This window comes from Caretta caretta, chromosome 6 (assembly GCF_965140235.1).
Source record: "Caretta caretta isolate rCarCar2 chromosome 6, rCarCar1.hap1, whole genome shotgun sequence".
NCBI lineage: Eukaryota > Metazoa > Chordata > Testudines > Cheloniidae > Caretta > Caretta caretta.
Window position 1 is genome coordinate 106,815,326 of NC_134211.1, and position 26,834 is coordinate 106,842,159.

Genomic DNA, 26,834 nt, shown 5'->3' on the forward strand with positions numbered 1-26,834 from the left:
AGGTTCTGGAATCTCAAAAACAGACACATTAAAATCGAGGGGAGGAGGGAAACAAACACAAAAAAACAAAAATCATTGTGAATATTTTGACCACCTCTAATATTTACACGTTTGGAAAAATGAACCTCTAATTTATCATTCTCTGCATCGAAGTTACTCAGGTGTATAGCTAACTGGCTAAATTTTCAGCTCATGTAAATTGGCACTAGCTCCACAAAGATATGCTGATTTAAACCACCTGAGATTCTGTCCCCTTATTTCACCTTTGAAATGCAAAAGGCAATTCAGTGGACAGAGCCAGGGGCCAAGGTCTCAGGGTCACCAAGAAACAAAGCAACCTGATTGTTTTTTGGTGATTTCCTCCTACTATCCTGTTTTCAGGGCTCATGTTCAACCTGTCAAAGTTGTCATGACAGTAACCTTTTGCCATCAATTTAAACTGGGCTTTTAAAGTTGCTTGTTGTTGAGTAAAGAATCATTGCAGGCCTGTAAATGATAACCCTCAAACCCTAGCTTTTGTTGGCTCACAGACCTCTTAAATGAAATAGAGTGTGCAGCAAAACTGCATCAAGATTAAAGAGCCTAACTGGTGATAACTTTGAATGATATTATCTTAATAAACTTTCTGTACTTGATTAGCTTGGATAAACAAGATATAGATCACTCATGATAAGTAGAAAACTATAGATAAGCTGGTCATCATTTTAAGATTAAAATGCCCATCTGTTCAAAGATTGTAATCAAGAATCCTGTGCTGATTTTTAGTCTATTTTCATATAGCCTCTAGCTAATGAAGTACAAAAATGAAATTCAGAGTTGATGCTTTTGCTTTTTCTTTAACTCACTCCATAGTACCTACTCTATGCATTGCAGATGTCCCAGAATACTGCCTAGTCTTATGGTGCTCTAATGTAAGGGTTGCTTCGGCCTAGACATCTCATAGTGTGCTAACAGTAGGCTGGCAACAGAGGTCAGAATTCCTTTGGGGTGTAGAGATTGGTGAAAATTAGAGAGATGTCCATGATATGCAACTGAATTCAGATTTCTCTCTACTTCAGGGAGTGCGGATGGTTGCATCTGGGGTCCAAGTTTGGGTCCACTTTTGTTAAATTAGAACCTTTCCATTGCCAACATTGCCTTCTTTATTTAGCTATATTTTCAGTGTTATAAAGTTTGTTTTGTTTTTTTCAGTGTCAGGAAGAGGTATTAGCAACACGCCACTCCCCCTCATGGTAGACCTTTCAATTCTGCCAAACATAGCTAGAGTATGGAAAGCTGTCCTGCGAGTGACAAGTGGCAAAGCAGCAGGTTCACATGGCATTCCTGCAGAGATCTTCAAATGTGGGGGCCATGGGCTGATCAGGAAGCTCAAAGGCCTCTACTTAAGGTTTTGGGAACAGGAGGCAGTGCCAGAGGAACTTAAAGATGCCAACATTATTCACCTTTACAAGATAAAAGGCAATCTTGTTTCTTGCCACTGCAGGAAAGACTTGCCTGAGTCACACTAAACCAGCTTTCAGAGAAGATACTGCTTGAAAACCAGGGTGGGCATGGTACTTAAGATATGATCTTTGCATCTAGCAAATTCAGGAGAAATGTTGTGAGCAGAATCCAGTCATATATATTTTTTCGCACTTTTATTAAGGCTTTTCACTCTGTAAATAGAGTTGCCCTGTGGACAGTGCTCTTCAATAAGTTTGTCAACATTGTTAAATCTTTTCATGCAGGATTGCAGGGTCATGCCCTTGACCAAAGCTGCTTCTTAGATCTCTTTGTAATCACGAATGGAGTAAGACAAGGCTGTGTTCTTGCTCCAATATTATTCAGCATTGTGTTTGCAGCTGTCCTAATAGATGCATGTAGGGACAGTGATTGTGGCATTTATATGCAGAAACATCTGGCTGGATGTGTCTTGAATCTGCATCGCCTGAATGTGAAGACAAAAGTAATGAAGAAAGTTATTTGCAAATTACTGTTCACTGATGATTATGCTTTATTGGCCCATAACCTCAGGGACATTTAGGTGCTCACTGACTGTTTTGCGAGTGCAGGAAAACGTTTTGGCTTAATGATCTGCCTAAAAAAAGCCAGAAGTCATGGTCCAGCCTTGACTGGAAAGTATTGCAACTACTCCATTTGTGTCCATTGATAACGTACTGTTGTTGACAAATTTTGCTACCTAGGCGGTGTCATTTCACGAGATGTAATGATTGACAATGACATTACGAAGTGCATTGGTGCAGCTTAGGGATGACTTCAGAAAACTTCAGCATTGTCTCAGGAATGAACAGACTGCAAACAAAAATTAATGTTTAGCTGACCATCATCATCACCACACTTCTCTATATGTGGATTACTTACCAACACCACATAACACACTTCCACCTATGATGTCTACAGCAGCTAACAGGAATTCATGGCAAAATTTGGTTTCAAACACAAAGGTCCTTGAGTGCTGCAACATCACAGACATTGACAATTTCATAGTGGTGCAGTCATACCGTCTGACAGTAGAATACTAAAGGCCATCTCTTATGGAGAATTGCAGAATAGAACTCGTTTTAGAGGCAAACCAAGAAAATATTACGAAGAGACTCTTCAAGGCCAACCTCCAATCTTCCAATGTTGCCCACAACACCTGGGAGCTCTTAGCGCATGATAAGATCCAATGGCAGCAGCTCTGCTTTATCAGACTGAAAGATTTTGAGAACTCTCAGATTACTGCAACCAAAGAGAGACGTTTGAAGCATAAAGCTAAAAGCAGCACACATTCATCTACAATTGTCTTCATTTGTGCCACTTGCAGAGGGGCCTGCCGGTCTGAAATTCATCTTTGGTCTCATCTCAGGACCCACCATAAGTGACTGTAGCTCATTCATTGAATGCAACGGGAGATTCAACCACTTACCCAGAAGTGTAAATTAATAAGAATTAGGACTGGAAGGGATTAGGGCTGGAGGTGATTCTAGTCCAATCCTTTCTACTTCATTGCAGGGATCTAATTGAATGAATTATGGCAAGGTAGTAGTCTCTCTATAATTAAGGTTGCAGGTAGTGCTGATGGAATCTATATTGCTCTTCTTCAATTCCTCTATCATGGAGTTGGTTTGGGAGTATTCCTAGATAACTATTTTTTTGTTTCTTAAATTCTACCATGTCCATCTATTTGTGCATTTAGAGTGACCTCGCCCTTGTAGTATCGGAATTCTCCAGTCCAGTTCTCCAGTTCTTACACCTTCTGTCCCATTAGTTAATATTTATACTGTGATTGTAACATGGAAATACTATATGAGATGTGTTACTATTAAAGCAGTTACTATGATAGCTCCTTCCTACAACATTTATTCATGTAATTGCCTTATATTTCCATCTCAACTATACACTATTTATTACCTATGCATTAGTTCCTAATTTTTAAACCCTTATCACTTAGTCCACAAACCATTTCCAATGAAATATGTCCCAATAAAAAGATCAAATCCCATATTTGCTCCAGAAGAAAACTATGATTAAAGTGTTTCTTTGCCTCCTCCAGAAAACATGTAATTCTTCACTCCAAAATACACTACTGCTTCTTCTGCGACACCATCCACTACTGCTTCTTCAAGACTAGACGGACAGATTCTTTCTTCCTGACATATCAGATCCTGTTCTAGCATAAATTTCTTGGTTATCAGCTGGTTCCTGCCCCAGTGGCTGTTCTAACAAACTTGACAAAGCTCTGATGTCTGATCCAGAGTCCTTGGCATTGCAGTGTTCCATCACTTTTTACTTCTCAGTCTTTAATATAAATGTCTTCCTCACAGAGTAGTAAGCTCTAGTAATTTATGCCCTCATAATTATTCTGGAAACTTCACTGCTTGGTCCATTAGGCATCTTACAAGAAATGGTGTCACCATACGTGAGCTTTAGATCCCAGTATCACTTATTTATTTAAGTCCCATATCATGTCTGTACTAACAGCTTTCAAACACATCTGTGCTGTACACACGGAACCAGGAGATTCTAGTTGTGTGCTTCACTACACTGCCTTTCTCTGTGGTGGCTATTTATCTCAGTCTCTGGTATACCAGGTGTCCCATTCAAATTAGCTCCAAACCTTCCAGGCATACAAGTTTCTGTTTGTCCATCTTCTTTTGGGGGGGGGGGCGGACAATTTCCATGCAATCCCTTACATCTTATTTATATTACCCCAGAGGTAAGCAGACTTCTAACACAGCTCCAGGAGCTTTATAAATCCATCATCTCCTCCTTCCTTTCTCTCAGCAGCCAACCCAGGCTTAGCATCCCTTCCTCTTCTATCTTGATTTCCTCTACCAGCTATTTTCTTTCTGACCTCTTCTATGCCTCTGTCTTCTCATACCAATTTCCTTTCTAACTCTAATCCACAGTCTCAAAATCACCATCATCAAATTTCACACAAAACTTCTTTTTAATTCATTAGCACCTGTGAGAGCACAGTAACATAAATTAACCTTAAAACTTCCTGGTCTACCTTTTCAAAATTTTAGTCCCGTCTGAGTTCTCTCCCACACACACTATTTATTGTGACATCATTTATGGGGTTTATCTTTACAGAAGAAAAGAATGAAGCAATGACCATATATCATTTTAAATTGCTCTGGTTTGGTAGTTCTACATTTTATGAATATCAAGAATCATAGAATCATAGAATATCAGGGTTGGAAGGGACCCCAGAAGGTCATCTAGTCCAACCCCCTGCTCAAAGCAGGACCAATTCCCAGTTAAATCATCCCAGCCAGGGCTTTGTCAAGCCTGACCTTAAAAACCTCTAAGGAAGGAGATTCTACCACCTCCCTAGGTAACGCATTCCAGTGTTTCACCACCCTCTTAGTGAAAAAGTTTTTCCTAATATCCAATCTAAACCTCCCACACTGCAACTTGAGACCATTACTCCTCGTTCTGTCATCTGCTACCATTGAGAACAGTCTAGATCCATCCTCTTTGGAACCCCCTTTCAGGTAGTTGAAAGCAGCTATCAAATCCCCCCTCATTCTTCTCTTCTGCAGGCTAAACAATCCCAGCTCCCTCAGCCTCTCCTCATAACTCATGTGTTCCAGTCCCCTAATCATTTTTGTTGCCCTTCGCTGGACTCTCTCCAATTTATCCACATCCTTCTTGTAGTGTGGGGTCCAAAACTGGACACAGTACTCCAGATGAGGCCTCACCAATGTCGAATAGAGGGGAACGATCACGTCCCTCGATCTGCTCGCTATGCCCCTACTTATACATCCCAAAATGCCATTGGCCTTCTTGGCAACAAGGGCACACTGCTGACTCATATCCAGCTTCTCATCCACTGTCACCCCTAGGTCCTTTTCCGCAGAACTGCTGCCTAGCCATTCGGTCCCTAGTCTGTAGCTGTGCATTGGGTTCTTCCGTCCTAAGTGCAGGACCCTGCACTTATCCTTATTGAACCTCATCAGATTTCTTTTGGCCCAATCCTCTAATTTGTCTAGGTCTTTCTGTATCCTATCCCTCCCCTCCAGCGTATCTACCACTCCTCCCTGTTTAGCATCATCCGCAAGAGATACACATACTAACAGGAAAACTAGATGGAATATGACAGAATTTCAAGTGGCTAAAGATGATAAAGGAATTGCAATACCAGATGTGTCCAGTTGCCATTTAGCGGCTCAGCTAGTCTATTTCAAGCAATGGGTGTTAGGTCAGAAATTAAACTACTGGAGACAAATTGAACCTGCCAATTCTGTCCCTCCACATATTCAGTCACTTTCATTGTTATTTTGGATTCAGTGTTGAAATACCCCTTGATGGGCTTTTTTACTGAAATGCTAGATTAAGAGCCATGTGTTATCCCTTCTTTCTTATATATAGTAATGCAGGTTGTCTCCTTGCATAACAAAAACTACCATTGATTCCAATGTGAGCAAAGTTGGGACAATGCTGAACATCAATGAAAAATCCAACCTGGAGACACTATACTGTTCAAGATAATCTTTTTATATGCTCTGCATTAGTTATGGCATATGAATATGAGCAATTAGCTTTAATAACTAAGAGGGTGTGGTTCAGTTGGACAGGCATTCACCAAATCTCCCTAAATGTGGATTTAATATCTTTCCTAATTTACATTTGTTGAAAGGTTTCTCAACCAACAATTAGTGTCTTCAAGGGGGGAGGGGGGAGCATGTTTGGTCTATGTAACTTAGGGTATGTGTACATGAACATTTAGTTTGCACCAAGCTGGAGTGTAATCTACCCTGCACTAGTCTGTGTCTGTGAAGATCCTATTGCTGCACTCTAGAAGTTCCTTAGTGCAGTTTAATCTGCCCCACTTTGAAATGGAGTTTGATCAAAGTCCACTAGGGAACTTTTTAGTGCATAGCAGCAGGGTTCACGCAGACACTTAGTGAGCAGCAGGTAGGGAGACCAGATAGCAAGTGTGAAAAATTGGGATGGGGGTGGTGGGTAATAGGGGCCTATATAAGAAAAAGCCCCAAACATCGGGACTGCCCCTATAAAATCGGGACATCTGGTCACCCTAGCAGTAGGTTAGTGCATGGTAGATTTACACCCCTACTTGCTTTAGACTAAGGGTATGTCTACACTATGAAATTAGGTTGATTTTATAGAAGTTGATTTTTAGAAATCGATTTTATACAGTCAATTGTGTATGTCCCCACTAAGTGCATTAAGTCGGCAGAGTGCATCCTCAATACCATGGCTAGCATCGATTTACGGAGCGGTGCACTGTGGGTAGCTATCCCAGAGTTCCCGCAGTCACTGCTGCCCATTGGAATTCTGGGTTAAGCTCCCAATGCCTGACGAAACATTGTCGTGGATGGTTTTGGGTACATGTGGTCAGTTGCCCCCCCCTCCCTCCCTTCTCCCTCTGTGAAAACAATCATTTCGCGCCTTTTTTCCTGGGTTACCATGCAGACGCCATACCACGGCAAGCATGGAGCCCGCTCAGCTCACCGCTGCTGTTGTGAGCATTGTAAACCCCTCACGCATTATCCTGGAGTATGTGCAGAACCAGGCTAAGAGACGCCAACACGAGGATGATTGTGATGAGGACATGGACACGGACGTTCGTGAAAGCATGGGCTGTGGCAATTGGGACATCATGGCGGCAGTGGGGCTGGCTGATACAGTGGAATGCCAATTCTGGGTCCAGCAAACAAGCTCAGACTGGTGGGACCGCATAATATTGCGGGTATGGGATGATTCACAGTGATTACGAAATTTTTGCATGCATAAAGCCACTTTCCTTGAACTTTGTGAGTTGCTTTTCCTCGCCTTGAAGTGCAGGAATACCAGGATGAGAGCTGCCCTGACAGTTGAGAAGCAAGTGGCGATAGCCCTGTGGAAGCTTGCAACACTTGACTGCTACCGGTCAGTCGGGAATCAATTTGGAGTGGGCAAGTCTACTGTGGGGACTGCTGTGAACCAAGTAGCCAATGCAATCACTGACGTTCTGTTATCAAGAGTAGTGACTCTGGGAAATGTGCAGGTCATACTGGATGGCTTTGCTGCAATGGGGTTCCCTGACTGTGGGGCGATAGACGGAACGCATATACCTATCTTGGCACCGGACCACCTTGCCAACCAGTATGTAAACCGCAAGGGGTACTTTTCAATGGTGCTGCAAACACTGGTAGATCACAAGGGACGTTTCACCAACATCAACATGGGATGGCCGGGAAAGGTGCATGACGCTCGCAATTTTAAGAACTCCAGGCTGTACGAGCAGTTGCAAAAAGGGACTTACTTCCCAGACCAGAAAATTACTGTTGGGGATGTTGAAATGCCAGTAGTTATCCTTGGGGTCCCAGCTTACCCCTTGCTCCCATGGCTCATGAAGCCGTACACAGGCAGCCTGGACGGTAGTAAGGAGCAGTTCAACTATAGGCTGAGCAAGTGCAGAATGGTGGTAGAACGTGCCTTTGGACATTTAAAATCTCGCTAGCGCTGTTTGCTGACTAGGTTAGACCTCAGCGCAACCAACATTCCCATTGCTGCTTGCTATGTACTCCATAATATCTGTGAGGGTAAGGGGGAGATGTTTATGGCTGGGTGGGAGGTTGAGGCAAATCGCCTGGTGGCCGATTTTGAGCAGCCAGAGACCAGGGCGATTAGAAGAGCACAGCTAGGTGCACTGCGCATCAGAGAGGCTTTGAAAACCAGTTTCATGACTGGCCAGGCTACAGTGTGACAGTTGTGTTTGTTTCTCCTTGCTGCAAACCTGCTCTCTTTGTTGATTTTAATTCCCTGTAAGCCAACCACCCTCCCCCCTTTGATCACAGCTGGCAAAGGAAATAAAGTAAGTATTGTTCTGAAACCATGCATTCTTTCTTTATTAATTAAAAAAAAGTGCGCTAACTGACAAGGTAGCCCGGGTGGGGTGGGGTGTGGGAGGAGGGAAGGACAAGGCCACATTGCTTATTGTAGCCACACTACAAATCAAAACTGTTTGAATGACAGCCTTCTGTTGCTTGGGCCATCCTCTGGAGTGGAGTGGCTGGGTGCCCGGAGCCTCTCCCCCGTGTTCTTGGGTGTCTGGGTGAGGAGGATACGGAACTTGGGGAGGAGGGCAGGTGGCTATACAGTGGATGCAGAGGGGGTCTGTGCTCTTGTTGGCTTTCCTGCAGCTCCAACAGATTCTTCATCATGTCTGTTTGCTCCCCCATTAACCTCAGCATCGCCTCTCGCCTCTGCTCTTCGTGCTCACTTAATGCTTTCCTGGCCTCTGCCACTGAATGCCTTCATGCATTAAGCTGTTCCCTATCAGTGTGGGAGGACTGCATGAGCTCAGAAAACATGTCATCACGAGTGCATTTTTTTCACCTTCTAATCTGCAATAACCTCAGGGATGGAGATGATAGGGGGAGCATAGAAACATTTGCACCTGGGGGGAGATAAAAAGGAAGAGTAAAATGTATGATACATTTCTGGGAACAAAAGGGAGACTCTTTCACAGTGAATCAAGCAATTCACAACAGACAGCACATGTGCTTTAGGTACAAGGTCGCATTTTGCCTTTTATATTGAGTGCCTGCCAGTATGGTGACATATCACAAATGGCTGGGCAACAGAATTCGGTTTCCAGGCAGCCATGGTAAGCCTTTTGGTACGCAGGGTTGGCTTCTTATGCCTTCATAACATGTGAGAATGGTTTCAAACTGCAGCGCCATTCTTTCCCATAGCAAGCAATGCCGGTTGGGTTTCACATTTAAAAGGAGGGGCTGCGGTTTTCGGGTGGATGTGCAGCACACACCTCCCCCCATCCCACCGCATGGCTATTCTCTGGGATGATCCCTTCACCCCTCCCCCTGCCATATGGCTATTCTCCGGGATGATCCCTTCACCCCTTCCCCTGCCGTGTGGCTATTCTCCAGGATGATCCCTTTTAGCCAAGGGCAAACAACCCAGCATGAATGGGGTCTTTTTACTGTTCCCTTACAAAAATTCCCCTATTTCAAACAGGTGACCATGAATGATATCACTCTCCTGAGGCTAACACAGGAAGATATAGACTGAATGTTGCTTGAATGCAACCAAAACCCAAGACCATTCGCTGCCATGCTTTGTGCTGCAATGTTTCCAGACTACTTTCTACTGGCTTGGCATGGTAAAGTGTCCTACCATGGTGGACGAAATAAGGCAGCCCTCCCCAGAAACCTTCTGCAAAAGCTTTCAGAGTACCTCCAGGAGAGCTTCATGGAGATGTCCCTGGAGGATTCCCGCTCCATCCTGAGAGACATTAACAGACTTTTCCAGTAGCTGTACTGGCCGCGAATGCAACCCAATTCTTCAGGGCAAATCAAACATTAAACACTATTGCTTTTAAGCCCTGTACTGTAGGTACAAATGTGCACTCACCAGAGCTGCCTTCTCCGGCTTCAGGGTTGGGGATCCCGCCTTGAGAGGGCATTGGCTCCAGAGTGATGAAAAGGTCCTGGCTGCTGGTGAGAACGGATTCACCACTTGCCTGCTGCGCATTCTCCTCTTCCTCCTCCTCCTTTTCCGCATCCACAAAATCCTCCTCCCTGTTGCATGAGACTCCCCCCTTGCAGGTGTCCATGGACAGTGGTTGGGTAGTGGTAGGATCCCCTCCTAGAATTCCATGCAGCTGATCATAGAAGCGGCATGTATGGGGCTCTGACCCAGAGCAACCGTTTGCCTATTTTGTCTTTTGGTAGGCTTGCCTGAGCTCCTTAACTTTCACACGGCACTGTTGTGTGTCCCTGTTGTAGTCTCTCTCTACCATCCCCTGTGCGATTTTGGCATATATGTTAGCATTTCTTCTCTTTGATCAGAGTTCGGCCTACACAGATTCTTCTCCCCACACAGCAATCAGATCCAGTGTCTCACTTTTGGTCCACGCTGGAGCTCGTTTGTGATTCTTGGGGGACTACATGGTCACCTGTGCTGCTGAGCTTGCCACGCTGACCAAACAGGAAATGAAATTCAAAATTTCCTGGGGCTTTTCCTCTGTACCTGGCTAGTGCATCGGAGTTCAAAGTGTTGTCCAGAGCAGTCACACTGGAGCACTCTGGGATAGCTCCGGAGGCCAATACCGTCAAATTGCATCTGCACTACCCCAAATTCGACCCAGCCAGGTCAATTTTAGTGCTACTCCCCTCACATGGGAGGAGTACAGAAGTCGATTTTAAGTGCCCTTTAGATCTACGGAACGGGGTTGGTTATGTAGAAGCATTCATTTTTAAATTGACCTAATGCAGCTAAATTCGACCTAACCCCGTAGTGTAGACCAGGGCTAAGTGTTTATGTAGACGAGTCCTTAGCATTTGCTTCTAACAGATGCATTTGAGCTGTGGCTCACGAAAGCTCATGCTCAAATAAATTGGTTAGTCTCTAAGGTGCCACAAGTACTCCTTTTCTTTTTTCAAATAGGTGGAAAGATGCAGATGACATGCCATTTTTGTTCATCTTCTGGTGTCAGGCCCCTGGCTCCATTCCTGGATGATGAAACTTTTATCTCGTCAATAGGCTTTCTATCATCCACTGGATGTCTGATTTAGCTTAGAGCACAAGATTTTTTTCAGACAATCTATCAAAATCAGTGCAGTTTCCACACAATACCTTCTTCCTAAAGTTTGCATAACTACCATTTATTTGACAGTGCCCTGAAGTGTGTTAGGTGCTTTACAGTACACAAAAAAAGCAGGGTTCCTACTTCAACGAGCTTACACCTCAGTATGACAAATGATGAGACGAATGGGATAACAGGCAGTAGTGAAAAGATTAGGTGGAGAAAGATTTCAGCACTAAGGGCTCCAATTTAGCAAAGCATTTAAGCACATGCTTATCTCTGAGCATTAGATTAGACTGTTTGATGAACTGGTACTAAGAAAACATGGCTGCTCATTTTAGTCAAGTGGTCAATTAAAAGTGTTAGATAGATAGACAGACAGACACTGTTACCCCTTCTTCGAACCCCATTGTGGCCCCTCTGCTGAGCAGTAACAGGACTCTGGGCCCTTGCAGGTCAGCTTTCCAGTGGAGGAGAAATCAGTGATACAGGTTCTGGGTATACTCTAAGTGTAACTTATTTCATTTACACATATACACTTTTACTGAAACAGAGGCAGTCAAAAATAGTGGACAGGCAATCCCCTCTTCCAGATATCTCAGTCCACACACTACTGTCCGGTTCCCTGGAAGGTGCTCTGCCCCAAGAACTGACTCTTGTTAGAGTGATTAAGGATGAGACCAAACCTTCCTGAAGCTTACCAGAGCTTCCATTCCCAAACTAGGTGGCCAGTTTTCGACTGGAAAGTTCAGTTGAAAAGGAGACCTGGCAGTGTTGGTCAGATGTGCTGACCGTACACCAAAAGTCCAGTTACTGTGGAGTCGGGGGAGGTCCCAGGTCATTAACCTGTGCCAGCCCCTGCTCACCTGGGGCCACCTCCTAACTGCAGACAGGTTTCTTATCAAGCTGCAGCACCTCCTATTCCAGCGCCAGAGCAGAGGGAGCCCAGCTGTGGGAGGGAAACAGAGGTGGAGACCATCCAGAGAGCGACAATGGAGGGGGGAAGAGAAGTGAGCAACAGGCTCAGGGCCTTGGGGGATGAGGTTGAGAAGGGGCATGGCCTTGGGGGAAGAGGCGGAGAAGGGGGCAGGGCCTCGGGGGTCTGATTACCAGCAATTAGAAAGGTGGCAACCTTGCCCCAAACACCCTTGCGTAGCCAAACAATACAGGCATTTCTTTCAAGACTGAAAACTGGCTCGCACACTAAAAAAAGAACTTGGTAGACTACATGCAACAGTGCCACCTGCTGACACCTGTCATAACAATATTAATTAGTATTGACTCATTTGGGGCCAGATTGTGACATTTAGCTGTGGGCTGAGTAGGGGGCAGAGCAGACCACACTGCTGTATAGGAAACTCAAGGAAATATCATGCCACTGGGAAATATAATCCATTCCCAAGTGGCCCGATATTCAGAGGGACTGTTGGGTTACACAATAGCCCTGCCTCTTACCTGTCCCCTTGGAGAATCATTTGCCTCTGGGTCAGATACAGGGAGTAGCCACTGCACTGCAAACAAGACAGGCCCTTGTGCAGGCTGTTCAAAGAGGAGAGAGATTTGTATAAGGGACTGACTGTTACAATCTGGCCTGTATTTTAAGCATTGTGGGAGAAAGGAGAGGAATTTAAATGAGGAGAGGGGAGCCTCTTGGCCATCCAGAGAAGGAAGGGACATTCCAGGCACAGGGGACAGCATACAAAAAGGCACAGGCAACCCTGTGCAGGAAGTGGGTGAATGACTTATCAAACCTTGGGTGTCATTGGCAGAGTGGAGGGTGTCGGGGAAAGCTGTGATCATTTTAAGTATGGAGCAGTAAGCTGAGTGCCATGTCAACAATTTCTTTAAAAAACAGAATCTGGATGTTTATTGATAAAGAACACATAGGATTGTCTATACCAGATTAGATTATTGCTCCACTTAGTCTGTGTTACATCTGTTAGTGCCTGACTCTACAAAGGAAGGTGAAGCCTTTACATAAATGCACCTTAGCAACTGAGAAACTTTGTACAAGGAGTAAAATTTCTTCCTGACCATTGCAGGTTTTGTAATCATCTTATTCCCTGAAGCATGTGGTTTGATTATCCTTATTATCTTAGCTTTAACTATAAAATATTATTAGTGATCATAAATGTATTCAGCCCTTTTTAATCAAACTACATTATTTACCTTGATTACTGCCTGTAGCATTGCATTTTGTAGGTCAACTGTATCTTGCATATCTGAAGCTCATCCAAAACTTTATGTCCTGCTGTCATAAATATAAAGGGAAGGGTAAACCCCTTTGAAATCCCTCCTGGCCAGGGGAAAGCTCCTCTCACCTGTAAAGGGTTAAGAAGCTAAAGGTAACCTCGCTGGCACCTGACCAAAATGACCAATGAGGAGACAAGATACTTTCAAAAGCTGGGAGGAGGGAGAGGAACAAAGGGTCTGTGTCTGTCTGTATGCTGCTCTTGCCAGAGACAGAACAGGAATGGAGTCTTAGAACTTTTAGTAAGTAATCTAGCTAGGTATGTGTTAGATTATGATTCCTTTAAATGGCTGAGAAAAGCATTGTGCTGAATAGAATAACTATTTCTGTCTGTGCATCTTTTTTGTAACTTAAGGTTTTGCCTAGAGGGGTTCTCTATGTTTTTGAATCTAATTACCCTGTAAGATATCTACCATCCTGATTTTACAGGGGGGATTTCTTTATTTCTATTTACTTCTATTTTTTATTAAAAGTCTTCTTGTAAAAACTGAATGCTTTTTCATTGTTCTCAGATCCAAGGGTTTGGGTCTGTGGTCACCTATGCAAATTGGTGAGGCTTTTTATCCAACATTTCCCAGGAAAGGGGGGGTGCAAGTGTTGGGAGGATTGTTCATTGTTCTTAAGATCCAAGGGTCTGGGTCTGTAGTCACCTAGGCAAATTGGTGAGGCTTTTTACCAAACCTTGTCCAGGAAGTGGGGTGCAAGGTTTTGGGAAGTATTTTTGGGGGAAAGACGCGTCCAAACAGCTCTTCCCCAGTAACCAGTATTAGTTTGGTGGTGGTAGCGGCCATTCCAAGGATAACGGGTGTAATATTTTGTACCTTGGGGAAGTTTTGACCTAAGCTGGTAAAGATAAGCTTAGGGGGTTTTTTCATGCAGGTCCCCACATCTGTACCCTAGAGTTCAGAGTGGGGGAGGAACCTTGACATGGTGGCACAGTGGTGGGATTAACCTGAAATCATCTGAGATCCAGTTGAGATTTTTTTGAACTAGAAATACAGATTTTAAAAAGGAAATTTTTTTTTCTTTAGAAAGAAAGTCCAGAAAGCAGCTTTGAAACTGAAAGCAGCTTGGTTTCTCTCTGCTTTGTGGCCAAGCAGAGACAAAAGGGGATTATCTTGTGAATTGCAGGTTTTCTTTGCCTGGAGGCAGGGTACTTAACTCCTGCAGGGAAATTCACAGTCTTCCAACACAGAGGGTTTTTTTTTTCTCTTTTCTTCCTAAAAGTAAATAGGGGGTGTGTGTTCTACCCATTTGCTTTTTCTTTGGGCTGGGTAAGCAGGTTTCCAAGTAGTTGGAGGTTTTTTGCTTTAATTTGGGCCCAGAGCAGAGACAAGGGAATTGTCTTTTTCTGTAGGCTGACAATCACTATCAGAGAATAGGTATTCTATTCCAGCACAGCAAAATTTTACAGCCAAGTTTTGTTTGTTTATTTCTAAACCTCGGGTGTAAAGTTAGTAAAAACAGAGAGGTTAGAATGGCAAAATCCGCGGCTCGACTACAGCTCGAATTAGCCAAATTTCAGGCTGAGGAAAGACAAAGGGAACATGAAAGACAGATAGAACTCATGCAGCTGAAGAAGGAACAAGAAAGGGAGGCAGAACAACACCAAGAGGCTGCCCACAAGAGGGAAATGGAAGCAAGGGACAAAGAAATGGAAGCAAGGGCCAAAGAACTGGAGGAGAAGGAAAAAGAGAGGAAGCATGTGGAGGAGGTGGAGAAGATAAAGGCCCAGCAGAATATACCAACAAACCCTAGCAATCCTTCTCCAGGTACCACTTCCCATCCCAGAAAGTTCCCCACCTACAAGGCAGGTGATGATACTGAGGCCTTCTTAGAGAACTTCGAAAGGGCCTGCCTTGGGTACAACATCTCTACTGACCAATACATGGTAGAGCTGAGGCCGCAGCTCAGTGGACCCTTAGCTGAGGTGGCAGCTGAAATGCCTAAAGAACACATGAACAAGTATGAACTGTTTAAATCCAAGGCGAGAGTCAGAATGGGGATAACACCCGAGCAGTCTCGTCGGAGGTTCAGAGCCCTAAGGTGGAAACCAGACATGTCATTTACCCGACATGCCTACCACATTGTGAAACATTGGGATGCCTGGATATCAGGAGCAAGTGTTGAATCTCCAGTAAATTTGCCCTTCCTAATGCAAATGGAACAATTCTTAGAGGGTGTTCCTGAGGAAATAGAAAGATACATCCTAGATGGGAAACCCAAAACTGTAATTGAGGCAGGAGAGATTGGAGCCAGATGGGTGGAGGTGGCAGAGAAGAAAACTGGTCGCAGTTGGAGCGGAGACCAGAAGGGACCACCCCAGACCACACCTTATTACCGGGGGCCGCCCAAAGCCCCACCTACCTCCCAAAGAACCCTCCAGACCCCTTATCGTCCCATCACCCCGTTCTCCAGCAACCCTCCTCGCCCCAGTGACCCGTCAGCTGGACGATGTTTTAAGTGTAACGAGCTGGGGCATGTAAAGGCCAACTGCCCCAAGAACCCCAACAGATTACAGTTCATTGCACCGGAATCACACCAGAGGTCCACAGGCCCAGATACCTCCCAGATACCCTTGGAGCGGAGGGAAACTGTGAGTGTGGGCGGGAAGAAGGTCACCGCGTGGAGGGACACCGGAGCACAAGTGTCAGCTATCCATGCTTCCTTAGTGGACCCCAATTTAATCAACCCAGAGATCCAAGTGACGATTCAACCCTTCAAGTCCAACTCTTTCAATTTACCTACAGCCAAGTTGCCTGTCCAGTACAAGGGCTGGTCAGGAATGTGGACTTTTGCAGTCTATGATGATTATCCCATCCCCATGCTGTTGGGGGAAGACTTGGCCAATCATGTGAAGCAGGCCAAGAAGGTGGGAATGGTCACCCGCAGCCAGGCTAAACAAGCCATGAGGCCTGGCTCTGTTCCAGAAACTTCTATCAGGACCCAGTCAGAGGTGATTGGCCTGGGGTCCAGGTCCATGTCTGTAACAGCAGTAGTGGATCCAGTCCCAGAGACCCAGACGGAACCAGTCCCAGAACCGGAACCAGCCGAACAACCAACACCAGACCCCGTGTCAGCACTGAATCCAGTACTTGCAACCTCAACAACAGAGGGCCCCACCGAACCTGAACTGGCAGCAGCCGATAACCCGACCCAAGAGGCTCAGCCGGAGCCCGAATCCCAACATAGTGCACCAGCAGAGAGCGGTTCACAGTCAACAGAAACAGCTCCATCCCCTATATCGCTTCCAGAGGGACCAAGCCTAGGTCCACAATCCCATGAGGAACTGATGTCTCCAGCATCAAGGGAACAGTTCCAGACCGAACAGGAAGCAGATGAAAGCCTCCAGAGAGCTTGGACGGCGGCACGGAGCAACCCACCGCCTCTCAGCTCTTCTAATCGATCCAGGTTTGTTATAGAAAGAGGACTTTTATACAAGGAAACTCTTTCTGGTGGACACCAGGAAGACTGGCATCCTCAGAAACAGTTGGTAGTTCCAACTAAATACCGGGCCAAGCTCTTGAGCTTAGCCCACGATCACCCTAGTGGCCATGCTGGGGTGAACAGGACCAAAGACCGTTTGGGGGGGTCATTCCACTGGGAGGGAATGGGCAAGGATGTTTCTACTTATGTCCAGTCTTGTGAGGTGTGCCAAAGAGTGGGAAAACCCCAAGACCAGGTCAAAGCCCCTCTCCAGCCACTCCCCATCATTGAAGTTCCATTTCAGCGAGTAGCTGTGGATATTCTGGGTCCTTTTCCGAAAAAGACACCCAGAGGAAAGCAGTACATACTGACTTTCATGGATTTTGCCACCCGATGGCCGGAAGCAGTAGCTCTAAGCAACACCAGGGCTAAAAGTGTGTGCCAGGCACTAGCAGACATTTTTGCCAGGGTAGGTTGGCCCTCCGACATCCTCACCGATGCAGGGACTAATTTCCTGGCAGGAACTATGAAAAACCTTTGGGAAGCTCATGGGGTAAATCACTTGGTTGCCACTCCTTACCATCATCAAACAAATGGCATGGTGGAGAAGTTTAATGGAACTTTGGGGGCCATGATACGTAAATTCGTAAATGAGCACTCCAATGATTGGGACCTAGTGTTGCAGCAGTTGCTCTTTGCCTACAGAGCTGTACCACATCCCAGTTTAGGGTTTTCCCCATTTGAACTTGTATATGGCCGTGAGGTTAAGGGGCCATTGCAGTTGGTGAAGCAGCAATGGGAGGGATTTACACCTTCTCCAGGAACTAACATTCTGGACTTTGTAACCAACCTACAGAACACCCTCCGAACCTCTTTAGCCCTTGCTAGAGAAAACTTACAGGATGCTCAAAAAGAGCAAAAAGCCTGGTATGATAAACATGCCAGAGAGCGTTCCTTCAAAGTAGGAGACCAAGTCATGGTCTTAAAGGCGCTCCAGGCCCATAAAATGGAAGCATCGTGGGAAGGGCCATTCACGGTCCAGGAGCACCTGGGAGCTGTTAATTATCTCATAGCATTCCCCACCTCCAACCGAAAGCCTAAGGTGTACCATATTAATTCTCTAAAGCCCTTTTATTCCAGAGAATTAAAGGTTTGTCAGTTTACAGCCCAGGGAGGAGACGACGCTGAGTGGCCTGAAGGTGTTTACTACGAAGGGAAATGTGCTGGTGGTGTGGAAGAGGTGAACCTCTCCATGACCCTTGGGCGTATGCAGCGACAGCAGATCCAGGAGCTGTGCACTAGCTACGCGCCAACGTTCTCAGCCACCCCAGGACTGACTGAACGGGCATACCACTCCATTGACACAGGTAATGCTCACCCAATTAGGGTCCAACCTTACCGGGTGTCTCCTCAAGCTAAAACTGCTATAGAACGGGAGATCCAGGATATGTTACAGATGGGGGTAATCCGCCCCTCTGAAAGTGCATGGGCATCTCCAGTGGTTCTAGTTCCCAAACCAGATGGGGAAATACGTTTTTGCGTGGACTACCGTAAGCTAAATGCTGTAACTCGCCCAGACAACTATCCAATGCCACGCACAGATGAACTATTAGAGAAACTGGGACGGGCCCAGTTCATCTCTACCTTGGACTTAACCAAGGGGTACTGGCAGGTACCGCTAGATGAATCTGCCAAGGAAAGGTCAGCCTTCATCACACATCTCGGGCTGTATGAATTTAATGTACTCCCTTTCGGGCTGCGAAATGCACCCGCCACTTTCCAAAGACTTGTAGATGGTCTCCTAGCGGGATTAGGAGAATATGCAGTCGCCTACCTTGACGATGTGGCCATATTTTCGGATTCCTGGGCAGACCACCTGGAACATCTACAAAAAGTCCTTGAGCGCATAAGGGAGGCAGGACTAACTGTTAAGGCTAAGAAGTGTCAAATAGGCCTAAACAGAGTGACTTACCTTGGACACCAGGTGGGTCAAGGAACTATCAGCCCCCTACAGGCCAAAGTGGATGCTATCCAAAAGTGGCCTGTCCCAAAGTCAAAGAAACAGGTTCAATCCTTCTTAGGCTTGGCCGGTTATTACAGACGATTTGTACCGCACTACAGCCAAATCGCTGCCCCACTGACAGACCTAACCAAAAAGAAACAGCCAAATGCTGTTCAGTGGACCGGAAAGTGTCAGAAGGCCTTTAACAAGCTTAAAGCGACACTCATGTCTGACCCTGTACTAAGGGCCCCAGACTTTGACAAACCGTTCCTAGTAACCACAGATGCATCTGAGCGTGGTGTGGGAGCAGTTTTAATGCAGAAAGGACCTGATCAAGAATTCCACCCTGTAGTGTTTCTCAGCAAAAAACTGTCTGAGAGGGAAAGCAACTGGTCAGTCACTGAAAAAGAATGTTATGCCATTGTCTACGCTCTGGAAAAGCTACGCCCATATGTTTGGGGACGGCGTTTCCACCTGCAAACCGACCATGCTGCACTAAAGTGGCTTCACACCGTCAAAGAAACTAACAAAAAACTTCTTCGGTGGAGTTTAGCTCTCCAAGATTTTGACTTCGACATCCAACACATCTCAGGAGCTTCTAACAAAGTGGCTGATGCACTCTCCCGTGAAAGTTTCCCAGAATCAACTGGTTAAAATCGTCCTTGAGATGTGGAAAATATTGTTAGTCTTTATGTACTTGGTAGTATATTTAGAGATGCATGTGTCTTATTAACTCTGTTTTCCTAGAGCTCCAGGAAGAAATCCCAGCCAGTGTTTCACCCTAGCTGAGATTTGGGGGGCGTGTCATAAATATAAAGGGAAGGGTAAACCCCTTTGAAATCCCTCCTGGCCAGGGGAAAGCTCCTCTCACCTGTAAAGGGTTAAGAAGCTAAAGGTAACCTCGCTGGCACCTGACCAAAATGACCAATGAGGAGACAAGATACTTTCAAAAGCTGGGAGGAGGGAGAGGAACAAAGGGTCTGTGTCTGTCTGTATGCTGCTCTTGCCAGAGACAGAACAGGAATGGAGTCTTAGAACTTTTAGTAAGTAATCTAGCTAGGTATGTGTTAGATTATGATTCCTTTAAATGGCTGAGAAAAGCATTGTGCTGAATAGAATAACTATTTCTGTCTGTGCATCTTTTTTGTAACTTAAGGTTTTGCCTAGAGGGGTTCTCTGTTTTTGAATCTAATTACCCTGTAAGATATCTACCATCCTGATTTTACAGGGGGGATTTCTTTATTTCTATTTACTTCTATTTTTTATTAAAAGTCTTCTTGTAAAAACTGAATGCTTTTTCATTGTTCTCAGATCCAAGGGTTTGGGTCTGTGGTCACCTATGCAAATTGGTGAGGCTTTTTATCCAACATTTCCCAGGAAAGGGGGGGTGCAAGTGTTGGGAGGATTGTTCATTGTTCTTAAGATCCAAGGGTCTGGGTCTGTAGTCACCTAGGCAAATTGGTGAGGCTTTTTACCAAACCTTGTCCAGGAAGTGGGGTGCAAGGTTTTGGGAAGTATTTTTGGGGGAAAGACGCGTCCAAACAGCTCTTCCCCAGTAACCAGTATTAGTTTGGTGGTGGTAGCGGCCATTCCAAGGATAACGGGTGTAATATTTTGTACCTTGGGGAAGTTTTGACCTAAGCTGGTAAAGATAAGCTTAGGGGGTTTTTTCATGCAGGTCCCCACATCTGTACCCTAGAGTTCAGAGTGGGGGAGGAACCTTGACACCTGCAAATGAGGTCCAACATTTTATAAATCTTATAAGAAAAAAGTTTCCTAGCTAGTACTTCCTGCTTGTTTGAGGATGGCAGGAATACTGCAAGAATTGCATGCTTTGAGATGTTTCAGAGTAACAGCCGTGTTAGTCTGTATTCGCAAAAAGAAAAGGAGTACTTGTGGCACCTTAGAGACTAATATTTCAGTCTTTTCACCACCAGTCCTGGATACAACTGGATAAAGAGGCTGCATGTTTATGAAAATTAAAATATAGTAGATAACAAAAATAAGTTAATCTCAGGTAAATATAGTAATCATAATAGTGCTAGTGATTTCTACAGGTCTGCTGATCTCAAAGGATGTTACAACTGTGGGCAAACATCATTTCTGACATTCTACACATGAGGTAATTGACCTGCAGCCAAATTTTCAATAGCAGGTTTCTAATCTTGGGTGCCCCATTAGACACACCTTGAGCCTGATTTTAATAAATGCTGAGCACCTGCAGCTCCCATTCACTTTTGCTATCACAATAGGTGTTCAGGACTTCAGAAAATCAGGCGCACCAAAATAAAGTGTCACCCAACATTGTTTTGATTTAAGAGAACACAAATTTCCTTAGTGGCAGCAATGTTGCAAATAAATTACGAGTTGTAATTAGCAATTTGAAATAATATTATTCAAGTAGTAGCATTACAAGTAGTGCAACCCACTAGCTGACAAAGAAAGAGTTAACTGTAGCTTCAGCACAGAATTAATGGTCAGTATCAAAGGTCAGAAACAGAGAAACTGCATCCAAGAGGCCAATAGCCTGCTGGGCATAAACTTGACCTCCTGCTGACCTGCAGCTGTCATGGAGTCCTAGGAGTCACGGTCAGGTCCAAAGTGAAGCAATCTGACTCTAGATCTCAGAGTTACCATGACAATGACCTCCAGCTATTATTTATTGACTGGCTTCTCTGCATGCTTGACTAGGCCTCTGGTCAGTGGTGAAAGATGTATTGATTATACATTAGTCTGCTAGGACTGGCTGGCATCATAAGCTTTTGAGAAATGCATACCAACTCTCACACATTATTAGGTTTGGCATAATGCTAAAAGGACACATAGGATGGTTTTATTTTACCTGGCAGCCATGACATTCACTGATATAAAGGATATAATCACAGAAACTGAATAATGTATTAATGTGAAATTTTGTACAACAACTCTGAGAGCTCCAAGCTGGAAATATATACACTGCTTTCTAACACGTCACCATTTAATTTAGCATCCAAAACACTGTATCCATGCATGCTTTCTCAATTTATGTCAGCCAAAACTCTGAAAGAAGGGCATAAAAAAATTGGGGCTATTGTGATCAAAAACCACAGTAAGACATGTGTGATTTTTTTAACTGCTTAATTCACATCCTGTTTTCAAAACCAAAGAGTTAAAAAATAAAAGATGATGTGTCAACTAAGGCTTTTTAAATGATCATTCTGTTATGTTTCACTGTGGCTATTGCCTTTATATACTGGGTATTTACAGATACCCTTTCAACTGTAAAGCCATGAGAGAAAAAGGCACTTGCTATGGAAATATGAAATTGAATAAAACAAATCTATTTTTTCATATTCTAAATGCATGTAATAATTGAGAAAATGGAGGTTTAGGGTTTTTATAAAAAATCAGATCACTGAAACTCCTACGTATCAACCTGCGTCTTAATATGAGTCTTCATAATATGTGGAAAATGAGTTTAGAGAAGTACTGATTAAGCAAATTAAGTGAAAAATAAAATTGTACTTTTTTTAAGTGAATACTCTATGAGAATGACGATAAATTTTACTTCGCCCATTTACTCTGTCACTAAATTCAAAACAGGATTACTCAGTTCTGTTGTGGTTAAAAAAACCATTTAGTTTACCAAAAGAAAGAATCAAGTTCTGACTCTCTACTACCCCCATGCGAAGAACACACAAGCCCATTCTGGGGGATACAAGATAATCAGTGGACACATGCCAGCTGATGGAAGAGGCTGTATTACAGCGTGCCCCAGGGAATCCATATGATTCTCCTAGCCAGGTGATAAGATAATTCCTAAACGGGAACCAGCAGGATAAGGGCAGAGAAATAAGATGGAAAGTTACATGGTCTGATTTTAGGTTGTCCTGCCTTATGAGCAGCCAGATGATTTAGTAGGAGCAGTTAAAGTAGGCCTGGCTTTCAGAAAGTTTGAATGACAATTAATTGTGTTAAGTTAACGTCGGTCTTGTTGAGCCCATAGAACACTTCATTGATTGCTAACAAATAAATTTAAAGCCAAACCATAAAAGTCTCACACATACAGAAAGAAACATTATATGTATGTTTACTAGCAGCATATCAATCATTCTGATTAAAACAAAACACAGCACTAATGGCATAGGGCAGCAGTTCTCAGCCCGGGGTTCGGGGCTCCCTGGGGGAGCGTGAGCGGGTTTCAGGGGTCCACCAAAATAAACCAGACAGCAGGGCCAGTAAGCCCTAACCCCACCGCCTGGGGCTGAAGCCAAACCCTAAGCCCCATATCCCAAGGCTGAAGCGGAAGCCCGAGCAACTTATCTTTGTATCTTTGGGGGGCCTCCTAGGGCATGGGACCCTGGGCAATTGTCCTGCTTGCTACTCCATAATGCCATCCCTGGCTTTTAATCTGCTGGATATGCAGGAAAACAGTTGTTGTGGCACAGGTGAGCCATGGAATTTTTATAGTACGTTGAGGGGGCCTCAAAAAGAAAAAAGGTTGAGGCCCCCTAAGGTGCTGCTCACAGCCAGTCAGATGTTCAAATCCCCAGCTGAACTATGGGCCTGAACCACCTCACTAAGTGAATATTAAGGGAATCTATATTTGCTGGGAATGGCATCTTTTAGCTGAAACAATGGACTAATGGCTCCCATGTGGCCCTTGGAACATAAGCCATGTTAGGGGAGAGGAGGGGAGGTGGGATTCTGCCTGCGTGAATTTCCCTCTGAAATGCAAAACACCTCTTGGGCATTTGGGGAAAGGTTGTTCATTGCTATATCTTTGTAAGGATGTAGTTAGCACTATGCCAGTGTAGCTCTACCGGCCCACCAAAGGGGTGAGGTCATTTACTGGCTCTTTCTAGACAGGGCAGTGTTTGGGTGAGGTAAGGAGTGGGAGAGCATTAGTCCTATAGGTTCAGGGATGAGGACATAGGCAGCATAGTCAAAATTTGCATTGAAGGGCATATCTTCATTGCTTCTACCTCTGGGCCATTATCTATGCTGACAGTGTTAGTGGGCCCTTCCCCTCTTCCTCCTGAGCAATTTGCAAACAAATCAGCGCTGCCTCCTCCATCATCAGCTAGAGGTGGGGACAAGGCCCCCTGCTATCTGCCCTCTTCTAGTGCATTGAATGTTTGTGCATGAGATAACACTGCTTGGTACTCTGGCCCTTAGGAGGATTCCTGCTTCTGGCTGTAACAATCCCAAACTTTCCACATATTTCAAGGCACAAATTCAGGAGCAGGTTAGCATTTGTGCAAATAGAACATCCTATGTTTGTTTGTGCCAGAGTGCAAACTCCTATTTTATAATGGTCTTCATAAACACTGTCTGAGTTTTCCAGAACCCATGATTGTTAGTCTATCACCCGATCATCACTGAATCTGACCTCAAGAATTGCATACAGACAATCATATGACTGAAGATGAACAAAACAGAGTCAGGAATCAGCAGATAAACACATCTCACCCACAGCAAGGTAGCTCAAGGTTCACTGACAAAACAAAAGCATTCTATGGTGTGTAATAGAACCAAAAGAAAAGTTGAAGTCACTTCCACCAAAGACAATTTTTACATTTGTAGAACAGACAAATACAACTGTTGTTCTACTATCTGACATAAAATCTGGTATGCACTAAGCCTTGCTAGCTTTAGGTCTTGTGCAACAATAATTCACCCACTATACTTCAGCCTGCTGGCACAAGAAATCTCAGCTACTGGGGGGAAGTTCCCCTTAGAAAGTGGAAGACTATTTTGCACATTTTTATAATAATACAGTTAAGACTCTTTTCACTTGGCAAAGTGTATACTGTGTAGGCTTAATTTTAGGCATAGTATACTGTCGACCTCAGGTTAATGGCACAGTACGGATACCAGTGAAATAAACAATGCAAGTTTCCCCTTCTAAACCTGGAAAATACTTATGTGAGGCCAGATACAGAGTAAAAAGGAAAGGCTTCAAAAAGACCTTCAGAAGGTAGTAATTAATACACTAGGCCTACACACACACAAAAATAATAAATAATCATCATCATCAAGGCACCAGTCATTAGGGAACTCACACTTTGTTCCAAAATAAAGTCTGGGCATTTAACTCTGATGTTCTAGAATTCCCCTGACACCAGAATACAAGCTATGACATTTAATCATTAATGGTCATGATCTCTCACATTAAATAAATGGAAATGTACAATGTATATATTATGGAGGATGAAATGCACTGGCTGTCATGGTTTATAGTATAACAGCAACATTAATACAAAGTGATATTGTTAGGGTAGGTCAGAAATATGATCTAATCTGAATGTACTTTACTGTGCTTTAATTATAACATAAATTGATTATAATCACATAAGTTTTACACAAGTTTCCAGCCAATGAGCTAAATAGAGGCTCAGAGTCAGGAAGGTGCAGGGCAGAAGGCCCGGTGTATTGTGTCTGCAGAGGATAAAAGCAGGCTTAAGTGTCTCTGGGAGTGCTGAGGGAAGCAGCAACAGAGCTAGAGCCAGTATCGAAGCACTAGCCCATGTGCAGTGGGATGGAGTTCTCACCATGTCTGTATCCTGCCCACAGATACTCCCTCTAGACACCGAGCATCTCTGGAAGTACCAGCATCCCATTTACCCCCATATGTTTGCTCACCATCTGTATGGCTGTCCCCTACATGGATGTGTTGAGAGCCTAGGAAAAGGGCTTCCTGAATCCTCTGTCACCAGTGCACCCACAGAAGGCAGCTATAATTTGCACCTACCCTGATCAGTTTAAAAATTCTGGGATAGGCTGTGAAATCTATAAAGTTTTACACAAGTGATTCTGAGGCTAATGTTGGAGGCAGCCTTCTTGCTAAGAAGTGAGGCTTTTGTTGCTAGTGCCAGTGGCACCACAGTGGGAGAACAGAGAGGGGCAAAAGCCCCCTTCTCCTTGCTCCCAACACATGTGGTAAAATTTTGTCCCCCGGCTGGTGGTGCTGCTGAGGCATCTGAGGCAGCCCACTGCTGAGCTGATACGTCTCCTCCCACCGCCCAGAGAGAATGACAGTGGCTGAGAAGCTCAGGCTGCCACGGATCCCAGCAGGCAGGCGGCGCTGTCTGTCCACAGCTTCCACTTGCTGCACATAGAGGACGGGCGATGCCGAGGACTTGCAGCCAGCTCCAGGAGTGCCGTGGAGAAAGAGGGATACCAAAGAGTTGGCTCTGCAGATGCTGGTTTCAGGGAAGGGGCTATGGTGGTCTGGGGAACGGCATTGCCATTACCAGGTCTTTGTTACTGCACAATCTGCGCAGGCCTCACCCAGAGCCCAAATGCCACTGCCGTCTCCTAGTGATGCCTGAGGCAACATGGGGCATAACGCCTGAGGCAGAAAAGCACCAACCCTGCCCAGAATTTCAACTTTGTGGCACAGGATCAGATCTGGTAAGGCCCATTCTGCATTCCTCTTGATCCACCTAACTCCAGCCCCTAAATCCTACCTACCTGGGATGTCTACCCCAATCTCCTCCTTCCACTGGAGTCTCTCCCCCCCAAACCCTTTTATCCCACTCCACACCACCAGATCCCCAGCTCCTAAACTAGCCCTCCCCCCCTGCCATAGCCTCCATGCCAGCCTCTTATTCTAGTCACACCCTTGCCCTGTAGAATAGAACCCCATCCTGACACCACTGATCCTGTAATAGCCCCCCACATACACGCCACCTCCACCCCATTGCTCTCCCCAGTCCCACATAGACATAGCTCATGGCCACAATCCTGCAGATACAACTCTAGTACCCACTCCTTCCTGTCAGCCTCCTCAAATGCACTCCACTGCTTGCCCCTCACTTCCCCATGCCCATCCCCAGTCTCAGTTTCCTTCCCTGGCCCACTGCTCATATCCATCACTAGTTCCACTTACAAGTGGAAAGATGGTGGGTGGGTATGAGAAATATTTTTAGTTAGCTTGCAAAGCTGATACAACTCAATAAAACTTCAGGAAATGTTTGGTATATTTTTTCACACCCACCCACCACCACCCCCAATTAATATCCCAGGTGTTGCCCTCACTTATGCCAAGAGATCCCACTGAAAGAGGCTGCAAACCAGCTTTTCACCTGCTTTAACAGTGGTGTAATAACTTTTCACTTTCAGCTTTGGTG